At 45.0% G+C, this 9438-nt stretch overlaps 1 protein-coding gene across 5 annotated transcripts in view; it reads right to left on the bottom strand.

The window, feature by feature from the left end:
- JPH1 (junctophilin 1) overlaps positions 1–9438 on the bottom strand; it is a 620000-nt gene that overhangs the window by 53820 nt on the left and 556742 nt on the right. The gene's annotated exons all lie outside the window — the stretch shown is intronic.

Genomic DNA, 9438 nt, shown 5'->3' with positions numbered 1-9438 from the left:
ATTTATAAAAAAAAAAAAAAAAAGAATTCTAAGTCACCATTCTCAACTTACAGATGAAAAAACCCAGTCCAGAGAAATCACAGTTTACTGGATGTGTTCGATCTGCTATGTACTGTCAGGTGTGCAATTATTAAGAATGAACTAAACTTAAAGAAACAAGCACACACTTACGGGCTTTCCAGGTGGCGCTAGTGGTAAAGAATCTGCCTGCCAGAGAGGGAGATATAAGAGACATGTGTTTGATTCCTGGATCAGGAAGATCTCCTGGAGGAGGGCATGGCAACCCACTCTAGAATTCTTGCCTGGAGAATCCCATGGACTGAGGAGCCTGGCGGGCCACAGTCTATGGGGTCACAAAGGAGACCGGACTGAGTGAGCATTCACACACATACATACTTAGAGCCTATTAAGTATTGAAACAAGAGGTCTGCACCTGATGCCAAGGGTGGAGAGAGGAAGACTGAGGGAGCTAGAAAAGGCAGCCAGGAAGAGGGGAGGGGAAGAGAGACAGGGGCTTTGGCAGGGACAGGCTTCACTGTTGTCTCCCTAAGCCTCCTGTCACCCTCCTTGGCAGAATTTCAGCTGCACCCGCATTTGTGTCCTATAACCAGCTGTTTACTTGTCTGTCTCACCCAAAGGGCAAGGGCTGCCTCTGAAAACCCATTTTGTGACCATGTGTAAGGTTGGCATGGAGTAGGCTCTTGGTCAGCATTCATCAACTGGACTGGATGGACACACAAGACTTTATGGTAAAAACAGGCCAATCTAGAAGGATGGTGGATGCTGTCTTTGAGTGGAAAAGTACAAGTAGGAAACAGGAGAAGGCAGATGTGAGCAGAAGGCAAGAAAAAGTAAGAGGCAGAAGGCAAGAGATAATGAAGGAGCACACACGTGTTCAAGGAAATGCTTTATGACGATGATACAAAAAGAAAGCTAAGTTTGTGGACAATTCTCAACAGAGGTGAATGGGGGTGTTATTCTTAACCCACCCTAAATAAACAGGTCAGGAAACAAGACACTCCTTAGATTATTCAAATAATCTTTTGTTCCTATGTTTCCAGTAACGCCTAGTGAATATTTTAACTGTGTAGGGCTGACTTGGCCTTAAAAAATGACTTTCAAACCAGGCACTTCTTTTATGCATGGAGTGGAAATGCTCCCTAAGAGTTTGTTGTCTGGCAAACACGGAGTTGCTCAGCAAAGGGAGTGGATGAGATACCGGAAAGGAGGCTGCTGTGTAAATTACGCAAGACACTCACCAATCAACCCAAAGAAATCCATCTACTCTAAAACCACAGGAACTATTAAACCAAGCAACCTTCAAGAAGGAGAAAAGAGATTTTCTACAGAAATCTTATTTGAGAAGATGGTGCATTTGTTTAGTTAGATCTGATAGTCATTTCTTTCTGGGATTGAAAGGACATAAAGGATCACCAGGGCCTCACGTAACTGCAGCCATGGCCATAGGCATCTGTATCCATTAAAGGCATGCCACCACCCATAGCATGGTCCTCTTCAGAGAAAGACGCCAACACCCATCTGCTTACCAAGAACAGTAAGAGGGTGTAGCAGATTTATAATGGTAACCTGATAACCCCAAAGGTATTTCACTGAAAGGTGCACAAGAGGGACTTTCCTGGTGGTCCAGTGGTTGAGAATCCACCTTGCGATGCAGGGGACAAGGGGTTCAGTCCTTCGTCAGGGAAGATCCTGCATGCTGCAGGACCACTAAGTCACAACTACTGAGGCCGCACGCTCTAGAGCCCGTGCTCCACAGCAAAAGAAGCCCAAATGACACAGCCAAAACCTAGCGCAATGCCCCTGCTCCAAAAAAACCGCGCAATAATCACCAACCTTCAAGGCATTCCAGGAAGCAGGACATCATAAGATGTTCCCTGTTGCTCTGTTGCCCTCACACCTGCTTCTGTGCCCTTTTCTCACTCTTTGCTCTGCTTAGAACACACCCCTCCATTTCTGCTGCCCAAATCGTTCTAGTGGTTCAAGACCCAATTCTAACCTTCTCTCTGTAAAGCCTTTCCTGATGCTCCCCAAAGGATAATTCACTTTGCTCTTTTAAACTTTATGCAGAACTGGAAAGATTCAAAAAATAAAAAAACCGATTCTATCCAGGCAGACTCTCCACCTTGGATCATGGTGACGTGTCACAGTCTACCACGGGAGTGTAAGCAGCTGGAGATGCAGGTTATCCTGGCTTCCTTGTGAACTCCTGACAGTACACATTCATGGAAGCACTGACAATGTTCACTGTGATAAAAGTGCGGGGGCTGGCGGGAAGCTGGATCTTCCATGAATTTTCACAGTACACATAACACACGGGTCTGTACTGACTTCTCCAAATTTTTTTCTTTATTTTTCTGATGTCATTTTCCAAATGGCAAATTTACCCATTATGTGGATAGAAGACTGGTTTCAGTTGTCCCCCTAAAGCCTAAGGAGACACACTCAGAGGAGGCTACAATGAAGAGGTTTTAATAACAGACATTGCACACTTGTTTTTCTTTGATTAAACAGAGAAGTAGTATAAAAAGAATTTTTCTATCTAACTTTAATGTTATTTTCTCATACTTTCGAGTCTGGTTGCTTTCTCCTAAAGCAATACGAGGCTGGAATGCAGAGATGCAAGGCAAGTAGGTGGGCAACTCTATTGGAAAGAGAAGTTCAATCAAATCCTGTTTAGCAATGCGAGATCAGGACAAAGACACAGGTGTTCTGCTCAAAGCTGTTTCAACTTCCCAGGCAGACAAAACACAAAGGAGAGTCAGGCTGGTCTCAAAAAAGAAAACCTGCATGACAAAAATCTGTCTTCGTGGCTACAGTCCATACACACCCTGGGGCAGCAGCCTTCAGGCACCTCATCCAGAGGCCTGGTCACGTCCACCACAGGCTGGGGGCTTTCTTCACGTCTGTATGTGATGAATTAGGAGAAAATCCTTCGTCCTCTTACAGAACTGGGTGAGGATCTCCACAGACCTCTTTCTCAGAGACCTATGACTGCAATGCCTTTCCACTAAACCCAATAACTGGACATGTCTATTACTTGAACTTCACATTAAAACTTTGGATAGTGCCTTGGGCATGCTAAGTTGCTTCAGTTGTATCTGACTCTTTGTGACCCTCTGCACTGCAGCCCGCCAGGCTCCTCTGTCCATGGGATTCTCCAGGCAAGAATACTGGAGAGGGTTGCCATGCCCTCCTCCAGGGGATCTTCCCGACCCAAAGATCGAACCTGCGTCTCCTGCATTGCAGACGGATTCTTTACCAATGAGCCACCAGGGAAGCCTGGCTGGTGTCTCAAAAGGCATCATATCCTTAGATACGCCTGACAAAGCAGCAAGAGAACAACCTGACCGAAAACCTCGCCGTGTGCCCCATGGTAAAAATAAAAGCACACACCCGCTTAGACTTGCTGGCGCCAGGCACCCTTCCAAACACCACATCCCAACACATTGGGAGTCCTCTCTCCAGCCCTGTGAGGAGGTACTATTAATCATCACACCCAGTCCACAGATGAGAAAACTGACGCTAGGAGAGGTGAAGTTGTTTGCCTGAGACCACTCGGCTGAAAAGTGACAGCCAAGACTTATTGTTGCTCCTACTATATAGGGTGCTGTTATACTATGCCATGTTACAGAAAGACTGCAGAAAAATTCTCTGGGTGAAAATCAGGCTGTCATGTTAAAAGATTCATGTGAATTGCTTCCCTCTTTCCTCCCTTCTGAAATTCTCCGCAAGGAAGCCACCTCACCTTCACCTCTTGCTTCATCTTCCAGCAACAATACCTGAATTAGAGTTGCCATGTGAACCTTCTCTTCCCAGGCCCAGACTGACCCAAAGGAGGCAATGGCATTTTCTCAGAGCTCAAACTGCAGTTCAGAGCCAGGCACACACCATTTCAGGCCCCTGCCTGAAATATTGCTGTCAGAAACAGGACAAAAGGGACCCAACTGTTGGAAAATACCGGTGCGGAGGGGGCAGTAGACACTCATTCCCTGTCACCCCACAAGTGACTGGCAGCCCCTGGAGACACAGGGATTCTACAGAAGGCTGGTCCGCACTGCAGGCAGGAGTTCCACTTAACCTCTGTGCTCTTGCATACCTGGTTTCCCAGGCACAATGCAGGCCTGTCTGGTCTGTCCTGGGGGAGCCATGGAAGCAGCAACCTGTCAATATCTTTTTTTTCTTTTTGCCACACCAAGTGGCATGTGCGATCTTAGTTCCCCAACCAGGGATCAAACTTGCGCCCCCTACAGTGGGAGGGGGGGGCTCTTAACCACTGGGGAAGTCATGAGAGCTGCAAATTTGAGAAAGCTCCTCTGACCACGGGAGAAGGCTGAGTCACTGGAATTGACAGCAACAAAGCAGGTGGAGCCAAGTGGCTGGGAGGGGAATCCAGCAATGGGCTCCCGAGTCTCACCGGAAGCTGACTTGTTACCACCAGAGAGGAAGGCTCCAGCCCTGGCTCTCTCTGTGCCTCTCTCAGGCCGGCCACAGACACCTACCTAACTCACCTCTCCAGCTTCAGTTCCACCGGAAGCAGCTGAAGGCCATTCAGGTGGATGGAAGAGAAGCCGAGATGAAGTCGACCACAGGGAATGAAAGGGGGCCAAGAGCAGCCTGGACGGATGCCCTGATTCCCACACCACTGAGCAACAGTGAGCCAAAGCGGGCAGCCAACGGAGACTCTTCACCGATCTCTCCTTCCCAAGAATCCCTCATTTTTCGTGGAAAAACCCTGCTGTCGGGTGATGCTCCCACACTCTGCTTCCACCTCCATGGAGCTCTTATTTCATTTCCAGCCGCATGGCTGGTTGCCAATGTGTCCACCTCTGTCCCTTGGTGATGAATGTCTGGGAAGATGGAGCCCTGTCATTCTCATTTGGATCTCTCCCAGGGCACCAAATCTCCCTTGCTCTACAGACAGCATGTATTCGAGAGATAGTCAAAATGAAAACAGAACTGACACTAACACGAAACCGTTATCCACTTTCCATTTAAACTGATGATCCTCGTTTAACCCTGGAGACAATCTTGGGAGAAGCCATCACACCCCCATGTGCGGCTGGAGGGGCGTGAGGCCTGGAAAGGTCCGGTGGCTCGCCCGTGACACACCACTGCCAGCACCAGGACCGGAACCTGGACTGCAGTTGCAATGTCTGTTCTCAACCACTAATACCTTGAAAGTCAAAGTGTTACTCGCTCAGTCATGTCCGACTCTCTGAGACCCCAAAGACGGTAGCCCACCAGGCTCCTCTGTCCATAAGATTCTCCAGGCAAGAATACTGGAGTGGGTTGCCATTCCCTCCTCCAGGGGATCTTCCTGATCCAGGGATAGAAACCAGGTTTCCCTCATTGCAGGTGGATTCTTTACCGCCTGAGCCACCAAGGAAGCCCACTAATAGCTTGGACTGCCTTTCTGTGCCCTGGAACCAGGTGGACATAAATGACAGTAACATTTGAGCTAAAGAAACAAGAGAGACCTCTCCATCCTCCAGTCTTCACCCCGACCTTTGCCCTGTGGTTTCCTCGGCTCAGAAAGCCCGTCATCCCCTTTCTATTCCTGGAGAGGCCAACATGTCCTCTCCAATTTGCCCCTTGGTTCCCTGGGTTGTTAAGGACCCTCTGGTGGGCTCTTACACAGTCTGTCCTTTGCTATATCACACCAAGTAATACCTGCTGGTTTTCTCCTTAGCCTCCTGCCCTAGCACATGAGGTTTCTGAGAGCAACGGCTGCCTTTTCACAAAATTTCACGTGGAAGTAGTCAACAACTGTTGGCTGTATCAGTTTTACTAGCTGAGGCCTAGGAAAGCAGTGTCACAAACCATAAAGACCTTTTAGTAAATGAATGATCATTTCCATTAAACTGAACAATTTTTACACAGTAATCTTAGTATAGAGATTTTAAAAATACATGTATGTAGTATTGTGCGGAAGGTAATGGCAACTCACTCTAGTATTCTCACCTGCAAAATCCCATGCACAGAGGAGCCTGGCAGGCTACAGTCCATGGGGTTACAAAGAGCTGGACATGACTGAGCACACACACAGGATAGAGGAACTGTGAGAAACCTGACTGGATCTTAGCCTCACACTGAGGATTCTAAATCTCTAAGGAAGAATGCCAACCTAAAGATAACAGAGCAATCAAAACCAAGTATTTAGAGTGCCAACGTCTTGACACCTGTGCCAGGTTCCATACAAGATTTAAAATCTGAATTGTTTTTAGTAGCTGCTGCTAAGTTGCTTCAGTCGTGTCCGACTCTGTGCGACCCCATAAACGGCAGCCCACCAGGCTCCGCCATCCCTGGGATTCTCCAGGCAAGAATACTGGAGTGGGTTGCCATTTCCTTCTCCATTTTAGTAGCTACATAGTATATATTGTGCTAAGTTGCTTCAGTCGTGTCTGACTCTGTACGACCCCATGGACTGTCACCCACCAGGCTTCTATGTCCATGGGATTCTCCAGGCAAGAATACTGGAGTGGGTTGCCATCTCCTCTGGGGAAATGTTCCCGACCCAGGGATCAAACCCACATCTCCTGTGTCTCCTGCATGCAGGCTGATTCTTTACTGGCTGAGCCATAGGGGAAGTCCATTGTATATATTAATAAGCATCAAATAGGCCTCTAAAGTCTAAAAAGGACCTGCTTATGAAGATTACTTTCTTTCCATGTGTGTGGCATAAATAAGACATTTCATTCCGGGTATAACCCTCAGAGTTCTTACTGAAAATAGTTCTAGCTTGCTTTAGATTTGTGCTTAACTATGAGGAAAAGTATGGCTTTACAGCTTATTGGTTCGGTGTTTATTAATTCAGACTTCTAAAGATTATTTAGAATTTAAGTGAGAAGAATTTCACACTAATCAGAGATGCAATCGGTGGGAGAAAGGAGGAACAGAAAAATTGGGAGGAAAAAAAATCCTGAAAATGTCATGACAAAATCTAGTTTTGCACAGACTACCTTAAGTTCCTAAAGGTCGTTACACCTATTTAGTGCAGAAATTGTAAACATCTCAATTTGCCTAAAAATTTCATTTTTTTTTCCTACAAAGATATCCCTCCTTAACTCCTATGACTTGAAAAGCTTAAACTTTCACATCTCTGGCTAATTTAGAGTCCTCACAGAGACAAAAATGATAAAGTGTGATTCAATGTAACCCTTAAAGTTGAAAGAATAAATTATCTCTGAAGAGTTTATGATATAAACTTCATCTTTGATTCATTTAAGAAATTATCATAGTTTAATTAAGAATATTTTTTCTTTTCATATCATCCTGTTTTATGAGCATTAAGAAAAACTGCTGACACCCTAGAAGCAGTAACCAGTTTCTTCTCTATGGAAAAACAAGACTGCTCAACAGTGACCCTTGCACCTCAATAAGCTCTCCCACACCTGCCTGTTTTCTAGCAGGAGCTGTGATTTCTCAGGTGGTGGGTCAGATTCTGCTGAAGAGAAGGCCCTTTCAAGCAGGGACTTGCTAAGGACCTGCAGGAAGCCTGGACTGGACCCCTTGGCATGTTAGCTCTTGAAGACCAGGTGGATTACAGGTCAGAGAGGCAATCAAACGAAACAAATCCACAATGAGTTAACAGTGGGGGCCAGAGAAAGAAAAGATGCAGCTGTTATTGCTGTGTGTGTGCACATGCTTAGCTGTTTCCAACTCTTCTGCGACCGCATGGACTGCAGCCTGCCAGGCTCCTCTGTCCATGGGATTTCCCAGGCAAGAATACTGGAGCGGGTTGCCATTTCCTCCTCTAGGGGATCTTCCTGATCCAGGGATTGAACCCATGTCTCTCTTGTCACCTGCATTGGCAGGCAAATTCTTTACCACTAGAGACACCTAGGAAGCCCTAGATGGTATCATGGAACATTATTAACACAAAACGAACCTCTAGCACTCTCTTGGTTTGGATCCTAAGCTGAACACAAGTGCTCTTCTCGGGATTCCTAACTCACTCTCTGTTCTCTGTCCTCCCTATTGCACATAGGGAACATGCCTACTAATGTCCTTCTACAGGTAAAGCCTGGACGATAAGGCTGGGGCCTGAAATTAGCCACTGCAGAGTTTTCACACTCTTAATTATTAAGACATGAATCTTCATGTAAGTCATGTGCTTCTTTTATTTTGCATACTTATTTTTTGTAACGCAGGTCACATTTTAACATAGTTTTAAAAACACTTCCAAATATAACTAAAAATTTAATCAGGAAAAATACCTGAAACATGTATGTTAATTAGTTACTAGTGTGTGCGTACTCAGTCATGTCCAACTCTTTGCAATCCCATGGACTGTAGTCAACCAGGCGCCTCTGTTCATGGGATTTCCCAGGCAAGAATACTGGAGTGACCTGCCATTTCCTTCTCCAAGGGATCTATCTGACAGGATTGAGTCCATGTCTCCTGAATTGGCAGGTGGATTCTTTACTGCTGAGCCACCTGGGAAGCCTATAATTAGCCACTAGTACATTATTTAAAAGAACTTTTTCTTGAATCCTTGGCTTAGTTCACTGGATTTATAAAGGTATAAGCAGATTTATTTTTCTGTTTGAGTATTTCATACTAAATGTAGTTTTCCCAGCTGATAATTATAAATAAATCTGTAGACAAAAGTCATGCTTCAAATAGGGGAAAAATGAAAGATGCCTTTTTCTAAGCATCTGGCAAAGAAAATCATGGATATTAATTTCATTCTCTTCTATGGACTTAGTTAAAGACACCAGGCAGCATGAAAAGTTAATGAGTTAATGAGAGCTATGACTAGGGTACAGCTAATCATCTAGATATTTTGATGACTAGTCTCTTAACAGAATAAAAATATGAGTGAAGTCAGTCAGAGAGAGGAGAAATATATGACACCCCTTATATGTGGAATCTAAGAAGAAATGATACAACTGAACGTATCTGCAAAACAGAAAGAGATTTACAGACAGAAAAATGAACTTATGGTTGCCCGGGGGAAGGTGTAGTTAGGGACCTTGGGAAGGTCATGTACACACTGCTATATTTAAAATGGATAACCAACAAAGACCTATTGTATAGCACATGGAACTCGGCTCAATGCTACATGCCATCCTTGGATGGGAGTGGAGTTTGGGGGAGAATGGATACATGTCTATGTGTGGCTGAGTCACTTCACTGTTCACCTGAAACTACCGCAACATTGTTAACTGGCTATATCCCAATACAAAATGTTTTTGGTGTTAAAAAAAATAAAAATAAAAGACAAAACAGATTTGCAAATTTGATTTCTGACAGTGGAATTATGCAAATAGAGATGTTAGCTATAACCATAACCAAATCTTGTTCAGTATCTTGTCTTATCTTAGCATAAAATAATTTCCTGCTTCCCAAACATGGGTCACTATTTCCAGCACTTCCTAATAAATTTCTCTACCTCCACCCTCTCTATTCATTTTC

Source organism: Giraffa tippelskirchi, chromosome 6, assembly GCF_054371585.1.
Source record: "Giraffa tippelskirchi isolate mGirTip1 chromosome 6, T2T-mGirTip1v1.2.pri, whole genome shotgun sequence".
NCBI classification, from domain to species: Eukaryota; Metazoa; Chordata; class Mammalia; order Artiodactyla; family Giraffidae; genus Giraffa; species Giraffa tippelskirchi.
Note: the sequence above shows the minus strand (reverse complement) of the source record. Positions and strands in the feature narration are given on the sequence as shown.